At 35.0% G+C, this 12,681-nt stretch overlaps 1 protein-coding gene across 1 annotated transcript in view; it reads right to left on the bottom strand.

Moving 5' to 3' along the window:
• The window catches only part of LOC106099973 (neural/ectodermal development factor IMP-L2), a 45,991-nt gene extending 33,853 nt beyond the window's left edge, over positions 1-12,138 (bottom strand). Inside the window, exon 1 of the mRNA XM_013278692.1 lies at positions 12,114-12,138. The gene's annotated coding sequence lies outside the window, so the exon portion shown is untranslated. The remainder of the gene's footprint in view (positions 1-12,113) is intronic.
• Between the last annotated feature and the right edge of the window lie 543 nt (positions 12,139-12,681).

Raw genomic sequence — 12,681 nt, 5'->3', positions numbered from 1 at the left:
TCGCACAAATGGGCCGGCTCGCCCGGTGTACCACGACCACACAGAAAACAGGCGTGAAGTGGAAGCAATTCCGCGTTTCGTCTGATGAGTGTGGTGCCGGAGGTCTAATTTTAGTCCCTTTCCCTTTCCACTCTTTTCTTGAGAGGAAAGGATGGAAAGGAAAAGTGGATTTGACGGAGATGCATAAGAAGGGAAAATTTCCTCTTTATGTGCGTCTCCTCCTCCATCAATCAAGGGTAGGCAACGCATCTGCAATTGCGGATGTTTATGAGCAGCGGTTGCTTTCCATTTCGGTTGATTCAGGTGGCCGCTTGCTCGTTTGCCACCTTCTATTATAAAAAAAAACTCGACAATTTAACTACCAGCAAGATATACAGCCCACTATTATATAATTAACATACTACTGAAGCACATAGCAACAGTACACCGCCATCATCTTTTAACTTGGACCACAATCATTCAGATAATTCTCAGTAGGCACTAAGCTCGTGTAATTAGTGTTCCTAATCCTAGTGGCTGTCTAGTGAACACAATTAATGTCGGCACACGATCCCCCTTACAACAAATTACTGCTTAATTTGTTTGAAATCCTTCAACGGAACGTGTAACGATTTACAATGAAAATCTATTTTAGGACGAATCAATATTCGAATTGGAATTATTTGTAGTCTTTGTGTGTGCCTTAATTAAAAAAAACTGACATGGAATAAACAAAACTTTTTAATAAAAAAACAAAACCGACTTCCAAACAAAATACATTAAAAACAAAATATTCTCAAAAAAAAAACAGTACACTAAAAAGTAACGAAATAATTCCTTGAAAATAGTAAAGCTACCTTATTGTAACTGTTATGTCAATATTGTACAATTATTATTACTTTGATGTCGGTGTCAGCCAAGGTATGCAGTGATATTTCTACGTAAAGGTTTCCACATTTTTACCATAACAATTGACAATTGAAAGTATAGTAACGATTAAGTAATGAATCTATATTGACTGACACCAACTTCAATACCTTTCGAATAAAAAAAGAATTATCAAAATCGGTCCACTAGCGGCGGAGTTATGCCGTAACACACATAAAAAAAATATACAGACGAATTGAGTACTTCCTTCTTTTGGGAAGTCGGTCAAAAATAATGCCATCTGTTGACTGGATTTTAAAACAATATATCCTCTTCCTATGCGTTTCCTCCACCGTCAAATCAACCGTCCTTATCCTATTCTTATGAGAAAAAGGGTGGGATGGAAAAGGGACTAAATGTGGGTAGGCACCAACTCATCAGACTGTACGAGAAATTGCTTCCACTACACGTCTGTCTTCTGTGTGGTCGGGGTTCACCGGACGAGCTGACCCATTCTAAGCGGGCTCTACCACTGTTAAATTACGTGGTCATGGTATTGCTTGGAACCCATTGTAGCAAAGATGTTAAAGCGGACTCTACTGTTACTAAAGGCTCCTGTCCGCAGTATTTGTCGCTAAGCGAACAGTTGCACCAATTCATGCAATCATATGATACATTAGTTATATCGCAAGGCAATAGCAAAGTCCATGCGCCCAGCGCCGTGCAGTCTACTGTGATTAATTGACTCCTTGCCACCGCATAGAGTAATGGGAACACAGAGATTACAAGAATTGGATTAATTCTTACTATATGTACGAGGAAATTCAATGATGAAGTCATTGGGCTATTGTGATTAAGGCCTAGCGAATCTATCTTGAATTTTGAATCTAATACCCAAAAGCAGGATAAAAACTTTGGCGTATACAAGTTCTTTTTGTCATAACATCGTGTAACTAATTCAAACCACTTATGTAGAAATAATTAGACTCTTTAATACCTATGTTTTGTTAAAAATCCGCGCCGGCCGCTTTTTATGGTGTAAAGGGTTGACGTATACTTAAAATATATTAAAGCCCCTTTATATTGAAATGTAATTTATTTTAATACATGTACAGTTAGTCGAATTTATTATTTGTTTACGAGAATTTAAACCTATAGAATATAGTTCAATTTTAAAGTGTACAGAAGATTTTTTTTAATTTGCAATATCTGTGTGTACAATACTCTGTGGCGCAAGATTGGCCGCAAGTGCATCTCGCGTGCGGTCCTGTAACTACTTCAAATTGCCGTTATTGATAGCTTGTTTAGCTCGCAATCTTTTATTTTTTAATATCAGCTCTACACAACTGAATTGGCTGTGGTTGTTATGCGGAAAGTGTCGGTCCTGCACTTAGCAACTGTAAGACATTTTATCGAATCTATCTAACCTTTTGGACACAAGTGGTGGAAATTTCCTTACTATTAACACCTCCTGACAATGGCACAAGATCATTTTTGTACTACAGCTCTCTTTCCATTTCCCTTTTATAAGTTGGGGCAATTTTTTTTCATTCAATTCAAGCATCTGATACAATATCAGCGTAAGTGTTTAGGTAATATAAAAATATATTTTTCTAAAATGTCAACAGATGGCGTTGTATCTAATTTTAATTATGAAGAAAAGTTGTATGAAACAAAAACGATTTCCTGTACATTATAGTTATACCTTTCGCCATGACTCCGTCCGAGTGGAATTAGATAAAACAAAAGTGATTAGCCTATGTGTTCTTCCAGATTATCCTCTACATCTATACCAAATTTCATCGAAATCTATTCAGCCGTTTGGGCCACAAACTAACAAACATCCATCCATCCATTTATAATATTAATATGATTGATTTAGTTATTTTAATTTCCTTATAAGAGATAAGTGTGGCCTTGATTAGAGTAATTCCCATTCATACCAATTAACCTTAAAGATTGCTGATTTCGCTTTTGTAGTAAAATATAAGGCGTAGTTAAATAATTAACTTCTTAATTGGTTATCTTATTGTAATTAAATATTCACGCGTCAATTCATTTAACCTCGAAATAGATAAGTTTATATGGATTACTATAATGGTGGAATACTATTGAAATTTTAATTAACTATAGTGATGTGTCCACGAATTCCTCGCGGAATAAAACTTCATCTTCATCATCATCACCAGCTCACTATACGTCCCCACTGAGGGGCTCGGAGCCTACCCTAATACGGGGTGACTAGGCCATAGTCAACCACGCTGCACTGCGGGTTGGTTGACTTCACACATATCTTTGAATTTATTCGCCGATATGTGCAGGTTGCATCACGATGTTTTCCTTCGCCGTAATAAAACTTAATATTTTAACTTATAAAACTTAAATGTATTCTTCCAGACTATTCTAATGCCGAGATTCGTTAAGTCTTTTTAGAGCTGATAAAAACCTCCAATAAAGTTAATATTATCTAGTATTTTTTGATTTATTTAACTGACTTCCTTAAAGAGAGGGGTATAGTTTTCGCCTTGCGTATTTAAGTCCGATACAGACGTTCTGACAGTTCAAATTTAGACACACAAAGATTTTTATTTGAAAAGTTCGTTTGTTCAATTAAAACTGTCATTTATTTTACAAATAAAACTATCAGTATCAGTCAGTCAGTTTCTCGCGGGCTTTGTAGAAAACATTTTTCCTTGTTTTAATTCAGTCTTATGAATCCTGATTCTATCAAGCGGTAAATTTCTTGTGATTGTCAAGTATTATCAAGATATATCGAGATATCGCTTTAAGACTGATTTCAAATTAATCAACGTTCGAATAACCGACGCAGACTGTAACCCGTTTGAACTAGTAAAATTTAAGTTCTGATTAATGTTCCGATGTTTAAACAAAGTTAAAGTTATTTAGTTACACAAGAATATAACTTAACTTGTAATCCACAGATCCTCGAGGGAGAGTTCGAAACTCATCATACAAATATAAATGCGAGAGTTACGATGGATGGATGTTTGTTAGCGTTTGTTGCCTAAACGGATGAAAGGATCTCCATGAAATTTGGCACAGATTTAGAGCATAGTCTGGAAGAACACATAGAATACTTTTTATCCCGGGAATAGTTACGGTCCGCGTGGGATTCATTAATTTAGTTTTTTAATGTTTACTCGATCATACTGCAACGGTTCAACATATCTTATTGAAATTTGGCACAGATATAAAACAAAGTCTAGAGTACACATGGGATAAGCTTCATCCCCGAGAAATGTCCGGATCCCGAGGGATACGTAGCTTTTTGTTATTTATATAGTTCGGATGTTTTCTAATACCACGCGGACGAAGTCGTTGGCAACAGCTAGTATGTACATAATTTACCCGACTTTCTTACGGTGAAGGAAACCATGATGATGACGAATCGGGGAAGGAATTCAGAGATATGTGTGAAGACAACCCGCAGTGCAGGTTGACTATGGCCTAGTCACAAACTTAGTGGCTCCGAGACCCCCAGTAGAAACGAAAGCTGATACGATTCTATCGCGGTTTATATCGGAAAATATGTCTAAATCACAAAAAACATTAAAATACTGCCAGTGTGTTCAACATTTTCATAACTTATGAGAACTTTGTGAATGAAATACAAAAAGATCGACTTCACATTATCAGACGACTTATATTACTAAATGCAAGAAATTCGATTCCGTTGTCTGCCTTTGATTATAGAGAAACGGACTAGGCACATATAAATTCGGACACATTAAACAGGATGTGAGGTAAAAAATCAAAACATATTTTTATACTCTACACTTCAATTTACGTACATCTACAAAAGGAACACACACGCTTAGTCTAACTACTGTTACCCTCTTTCCCTCTGTAATAAAAAGTGACAACCCTTGTCTTACTGTTGTTTTTTTTTGTATTATCACATCTATTTCTATGCGTAAGGTTTTGTCTGCGGCCCAGTCCTTCTAGACAAAGTAATTTTCGATATCTCTTATAGAATCAACAATATGTGTCAAAACGTATAAAAATACGTGACAAGCACGATTCGATTCGAAACGATAGTTAAAATATTACTTTGTTTAGGCTGATATTTCGACTACATTTGTCGGTCCTTGACAGATCCTGTCTCTTAAAACTCAAAGTCTGTCTATCGGCATCTAATGACAGATTACAGTTAGCTAATACAGCAAAAATAACTACTGTCTCAGCGTCTGCTTCTCTTCTCAGAAACTTATTACACACAATTTATTTTGCTTTTGCACACGACTGTTAAGGGTGTATCCACACTATACAATGACAAAGTAAGAGCCTGGACACACTTTAAACTGAACTATGACATAATTGTAGTCTCGCTTTGATTCCTATGAACTGATATGTAAGCGCGCGATTTTTTATTGTGCAACTAAACAGATGAATGGTGAAACAATCGACAATCGCACAACAGTTCTACGACAGTTTAGTCAAAGGTGCAAGCCCTCTAAATGTTCTAAATGGATTTTTATAGTATAATGTTTGTAGGCGTCCATCGGAATTATCTAAAATAGTCAAACGATTTCTTTCATCTACAGAAAGGACGCATAGAAACAGAGCATTTCCCCTACCTACATAAAAAAAATAAAATGCATAATTTAACGGCAACATAATCTTAAATATAATATCCCATATTTCAGGATATATTAAAGAGCCGTTTTTACGACCATCTTTAGGGTAAGGGCGATAGTTCAGGGCTACATATGCACGGGCAGGCGTTTCTGCCTTTTCCGTGTGGTTTTTACATTTAAGGGGTGCCGTAGACATTTCGCACAAGGCATCGGTAATACTAAAACCGGCCCTGTGTGTACATGACCTTAACAACACTGGCAGCGTGAGAGGGTCGCGGACGTGGCGTCAAGTCACGTAGCAACCGTTGTCTGGCGGCTGGTTCAAATCACGTTCGCGACAATATAATACAGCGCTTCTCAAACTTCGTAAAACCCGAATTTTCAGTGCTTGTCTGTAACTAAACTAACGCCCAACTGTTTAGTCTCGCTTTGATTCCTACGACCTTATATGAAGCGTACACTACTCGATTTTTAGTTGTACAACTAAACAGTTGAATTGGCTGTGAAACAATCGACAATCGCACAACAGTTGTGTTGTATTGTTGTGTGAGTATTGCTGGCCATTAATAAAGGCAATGTGCTTTTAATGATTTAAAACATTGTACTAACGAGTTTGAGAATCGCTGGCGGCAATTCTCTTTGTAACTGCAATAGGAAACGAGGTCACTTCCGACCTTCGGAGCAACATTTATGCTGTCCCAGACTTGACTATACTTTCAGCAAACATGATCAAATTCTAATGATGTAATATTTATAATAATTTCATTTTAAAATACTTTTTTACAATACAAGTAATACCCCAGCTTTGGTATCAGAAAGGGAAAGGAATTGTAAGAAAAAATTGTCACTATTATTTTTATTTTTTCGGTAACAAACAAAGAAAACCCAAAAATAAAAGCGACACGATCAAATGATAAACTGCCACTGATAATTTACTTTTTCTACAGATAAAAAATAATATTAGAACTGGTACAAACGGCCAGTTATAAATTGTGATTCTATGCATTTAAATATAGAACGCAGAATACGCAATAGCGAATCGATTTTTTTTAATCTGCATAACAAAATTTCCATTCATAAGGTAAATGCGTGTAAATATTTCGCTGATATGCCTTACGTGATATTATGCGACATACAAACTCACGTACCATTTTTAAATATACACTTCTCGTATACTATTTTTAAATTGTCAGCGAAAATTCTATGTAAAATGTCTATAAAAATTTTTTTGTTCTGATATCCGTCCTTCTCTTATGTGACAAATAAAAAATTCATAGAGAATTTATTACTTTTAGTTACACTTAACTAATTTATGACTGGCATTAAAATGGTAATCATGTTCAGTTTCAAATGGCAACATTAAAAAGCGATAAAATATTCTTTTTACAAAATTAATTCCGAGAAACCGAAACTGCTTGAGATGTGAGATGACAGCTGCGACCTTGAACTCATTCCACACGTCAAACGGCCGTCGACCCCGATTTATTGCTGTCTAGAGATGGACCCGTGGCGCAAATATCGACATTCCTTCTACGCCAATGTAGAAATTAATATACAGTGATGAAAAGGCATTAATAATACATGTTTTAATAGTTTATTTGACCCCGTTATACCCAAAATATTAACAATAATTTATATTTTATTTCCTTTCAAGTCTATAGCAAATGACTATTCTTTCATTTATTATTCATGTTACCAATAGATTAAATTATCAACTAAAAATCACATTGTTTAACAAATTTGCTAACGAAGATTGAATTGTAGAAATCTATTCGTGATATTAAATAAAAATTAAGATAATACAGTTATATAAGACATCTTATATTTGCAATGTCGATAATTATTGTACATCCCTATATTCAACATGGCTGACCTTGCTGCAGTCGGATGGTTATTTCAGCGCCGCATTGGCCACGGAAATCGCCATAAATGTTACGTATGACAATCCAGAGTGTGGTATTTCCGATTATTAACTAGTTAAGTGTTTTATTTCACCTATAAACATTCCCTAAAGTGAATGAATACTAGAAAAAGCCAGCGTTTAAAAACTTTAAGATTCATTACTCTATCACATTAACGGATATTTAATGTTTTCTTTTTATTTAGAGGTTTAATGGCAATGGAAAAGAACCGTAATTTGTATGTCATCTAGAAAAAAAAGTACAAAATAAAAGGTCAGAAAAGCGCGCCAATCAACTGTCAAAAATGTTCTTAAGGCAAAGGTTGCGAGTCGTACAGCCAACACGAATGAATGAACTGTCGTTTTATCTTTATGTCCATTTAATATTAAATATTTTAGTAATGATTTTAGCAAAAAAAGTTAGTTACTAGGAAAAATCGTGACCGGTTTGTTTTACGAAAAAAACGTTATAACAAGGAATCTTGTTAAGTGCTACAGTTACATTAAAATTGGAAATAATTTTTACATTTAGTTGATTTAGTTTGTTGTCTTATGAATGTGGTGCCTCAGGCCTAATGTGGATTTGACGGTGGAGGAGATGCATAGGAAGGGGATATCCTCCGTATGTGGGTCTTCTCCTCCGTCGTACAAGGGTAGGCTACGCATCTGCAATTGCGGATGTCTATGGGCAGCGGTCGCTTCGCCATTTTGGCGAATTCAGGTGGCCGCTTGCTCATTTGCCACCTTATGTTTTGAAAAAAGTTAATTATTCTGCGTTAATCGAGAAATTAATTCTACAATTTCATTTCTACTTTCATCTTTTTAACGTTGCTCCATTTTTTCTTTTAATCGCGAAAGTAGCCAGTACAAGTTTCGCCTTTTTAAATATATCATAAGTAACCAGAAATTTCTTTTAATTCAACATTTATACGGTATTTCAGTCGTTACATAACTTTCATGTATTTCTACATACAAATACCTTGAACCTCAATGGAGAAACACTTCGAACGGAATGATGCAATTCACGTACGATGAACGTCATTCCCGCGCCCTCGTGACAGTTGTGTCGGTTTCCATTTTTAAAAACCGTTATATTTTTAATATCGTTTTTAAATTTAGAACGATATTAACGTCCGGTATTTGAAAGACGTGCAAAACTACAAAAATCTCTATCCGAAATACAAGCATAATTTGATAGATGTCGCTGACCTTAATGAAAGGAACAGGCTAGGCTATAAGGTGTGGAATTTTGTGACTATTTGCTTTTGGCGATTTTGTCGCTGAAGGTTGCAGTTAGAACCAGTGGCGAGGACTTAACTAATCTTACTAAAATAAATGTGAAAGTACTCGTATATGTATACTTTCACATTTCTTAAGCTGAAAAGATCACGATGTTTGGCATAGATTTAGAGGATAGTCTGGAAGAACACATAGGTTAGTATTGTGTTTTAATACCACGCAGTGGAAGTCATAACCGTAAGCTAGTAATAGATATGCCATTAAAATGGAGTAGTAGATCTCAGAGCTACTGGCGTAAGCGACAAAGAGTGTCAACTTTTACACTACTCTCAACTTGTTTACACACAGTTGTTAGAAAATCAAAAATCTCGCCGGTTTCTTAGCCAGTTAGCGTATAAACATGTGCTAGTAGGTACGCCTATGTGTACTAGAATGTGTATTCCAGTCCAGTTATTAAGAAATCCCTTCAGTAAAAGAGAATCCCCGCTTATATCTTTCGTCTAGTTTACCCAAAGTTTTTATCTTATCTGAAGTATCGTCTATGTAAGGTATGTTACTCGATAGAATGTATTTACGTAAGATAACTTAAATCTTTAACTTAAACTTATTCGTTATACTGACTCGACACGACTTATCGGGACTATATAATACACTTTAGAGATTTTATTACCGACCCAATTTGTGAAATGTCATTTCTCATTGACGCCGAAAATCAGGTTGAAATTGTCATAGTTACTGGTTTTCCGGTAACTGCACTTACATACATAAATTATAAGAGGTTTTTGCGTTTTATTATCAGGGTAATTACTGGTGAAATACCACAAAACACAATTTATAACGTACGCTAAGTTTTAAAGTAAATTTAATTGTGATTTCTTACTTTTATTGCGTAAAAGTTACTTAATACTCTAAATAATACTAAGGGCCAGTCCCACCAAATTGTAAATTGTATGTCAACAATCCAACGTGTAAAATATGTGAATGTAATATCGGATTCTGTCCTCTTATCTGACCTGACAGTGACGTTATTTTTAATCTGATCCTAATGGCTTTATCGGCTAGTGGTGGGACAGGCTTTTAATTACTACTACTTGTAATATTGCGGGAATAAACCTCTTTGTTACAAAATAACAAAGACATGTGCTAGAAATATCCAATATAAAAATGCCCGGTATTTTCTGCCGTGGGTGTCATTCTGGCGTCTAATGGATACGTTGTCACAAATGACGCAGATAATGGATATCGACCGCTCTTGTTAATACTTTATGTTATTAACCTATGAAATATCTTGGCCATTCACCGGAACCTGATACCATGTACGATGGTCTCATAGGACCTACCTACCTACATATATACCTAGGACCTGTAGATTCCCTAAGTCACTGATGCTCTTTATAAAAATGTTTTTTTATTACATCATATGGCAAACGAACAAGGGGACACCTGAGACCGAAATGGTGACGCGACCGCCGCCCATGGACATCAATTGCAGATACATTTCCTACCCTTAATTAATGGAGGCGACACATAAAGAGGATATTTCCCCTTTTTGCGCATCTTCTACACTGTTAAATTCATTTTTCCTTAATATCCATTCCTTTATAAAGAAAAAAGAAAAGGGTAGAAAGGAAAAGGGACTAAATATAGGCCTCCGGCACGCACATTCATCGACGAAACTCAGAAACGCTTCCACTTTACGTCTATCTTCTGTGTGGTTTTGGTATTGTATCGGGTAAGCCCTACAGTACGAATATGCTATAGCGGGCTTTACCACTGTCCACCTGTATATCAGGGGACTTCAGGATTTTTTTTATAATGTAAGGTGACAAAAGATCAAGCGGTCTGAATCCACCGAAATGGAAAGCGACCGCTGCCCATAAACATACGCAATTGCAGATGCGTTGCCTACCCTTAATTGATGGAGGAGGAGATGCACATAAAGAGGATATTTCTCCTTCCTCTACGTCTCCTCCACCGTCAAATCTATTTTTCTTCTCATCCTTTCCTCTTAAGAAAAGGGTGGAAAGGGAAAGGGAAAGGGACTAAAATTAGGCTTTATAACTTAGGTAACAGAGTTAAATCTAGACTCCCGAGGTAACAACGTCTATTTACAACCGTGTCCTTAAATTCATCCTGGATATTTTCCAGGTGATTTGTACTCGTTTGTTACTCTGATTTAAAAAAAACACGTGTAAATAGGTTACACGTAGGTTTCAAGAATTTGGCATCAAGTGTAACAATGCCATTGCCTCAAAAAAATCTATTAAAAACTATTTGGTTAAATTTAAAAATACATTTTCCAGTAATTAGTGTGTTTAGTGACTTCATTAATATTTAAAAGTTCATTCATTATTTAAATTGAACTACGGTAAATAGTAGATTTTGGTCCAGGAAATGCTACCATTTACTACCAATTTCTTACCAATATTAGATTTATTAAATAAATCACGTGGTTTACAAATAGCACATGTATATCTATCTCTTTTACTCTAATAACATGATATTGTTTTCTCTTTCATGTCACGATGTATCGAAACACATAACACAGGTAAAACATCTATCAGTTAAGATTTGGTTAGTTTTTAAGATGCTTCGTGAATATAAATCAGAATATTCTGTGCAGCATAGTAAACTTGCTTGCATCAGTTTTCTCAATTTATCGTATTTACTACGGAAAACTGTATTGGCTGAATTATTGACCAGTTTCACGAAATACAACCAAATTCCTTCGACTAACTAAAAAACATCGTAAAAAATGTTGCAATATTACACAAGCATTTATACTTAGATTCGATGCAGAAGGATGAAACTAGAAATCTATCTGATTCCATTCATATGTATGATTTTTCATATGTCGGAAAAGAATCAGTTCTTCCCGCCAGTAATGTAACCCGCGCTTATAAAAGGCAAAGGTCATGTTACTATTCTGCCAGAATGCCAACATTTTAAAATAATTTAATTAAATTAACTTATACTAAGTGAGTTTCGTTTATGTGTGAAATGAAACGTTTTTTTCTGATAACAAACGAGTATATGAGACCATTGTAATTAAAAATAAATAGCCAATTAATTTTAACATGCGATTATCTTAGGTTGGAAAAACTTTCCTTGTTTTATGAAGCTCTATTCTAATTGTCATAGAGTCTTTTTTTTGAATATTAATTTTCGTTTATTAATTCAATTAAATTTGATTAGACTTACCTTTAAATCAGCTAAATTTTAATACTGCCGAAGAACACTTAAATAATATTTATTACTTTATAGCAAAATCTAATAAATATTTTTTTCGGAAAGCATTTAACATTTTGTTCTGAATTTATTGAAAAAAAAAAAACTGTCAAAGTCTCACAATGTCGCCGATTTAAACATCTGTACGTCGAAAATTACACACGAAAAATGAGAATTATTACAAGAAAAAGTTTAGCCGTTCCCAAAAGTACACGTGGGAAACTCGAGAATAGTGAGGTTAGAGAAACGATTTGTCGATATCGACGTGCAAAGAGAGAGAACGCAAGAACTGGAATGCTTACTTTATCACTATTACGTTGTAAGAAAATTTAACGTTATATCAATATAATAGTGCTGCGCAAACGCCTATCGATATTAGATGACTGTGCGTTTCTAACCTTAGACGATAACGTATGTTTTATCGTTGTCTCTTTTATGTCAAAACGAATGAAAGAGACGTCAATACATTTGACATTGCAATGAAATTCTTCGATGAGTTTCTAGTTATGTTTGCGTCGGCAAACAATTGAGGTTAATGTAATTGGAGAAATTACAACCTGTATTTTTTATTTACAACTAGCTGTTTTCGAGCGGCTTCACCCGCATAAAATTATGAAAATTTGATTTTATTGTTGTGAGAAACGTATTCTCAAATTATCAATAGCAAATATCAAAATGACATGATATGACAAACCTTAATAATCTTGTTTTCTTCATGTTGGCAGCAACTTACGGTCTCTTTCCCGCATTAGGGTTTTTATCCAAAATATTTACGCCCCAAGTTTAATGGCGTGAAAATGTATATCTTAAAGCATGACGTAAGTGTAGGTCTTTTTATTAAAAAAATAACTTTTCAAAAATATGCTGTAA

Source organism: Papilio polytes, unplaced genomic scaffold (assembly GCF_000836215.1).
Source record: "Papilio polytes unplaced genomic scaffold, Ppol_1.0 DF824325.1, whole genome shotgun sequence".
Classification (NCBI taxonomy): Eukaryota; Metazoa; Arthropoda; class Insecta; order Lepidoptera; family Papilionidae; genus Papilio; species Papilio polytes.
The sequence above is the reverse complement of the archived record's forward strand: the minus strand, read 5'-3'. Positions and strand labels throughout refer to the sequence as shown.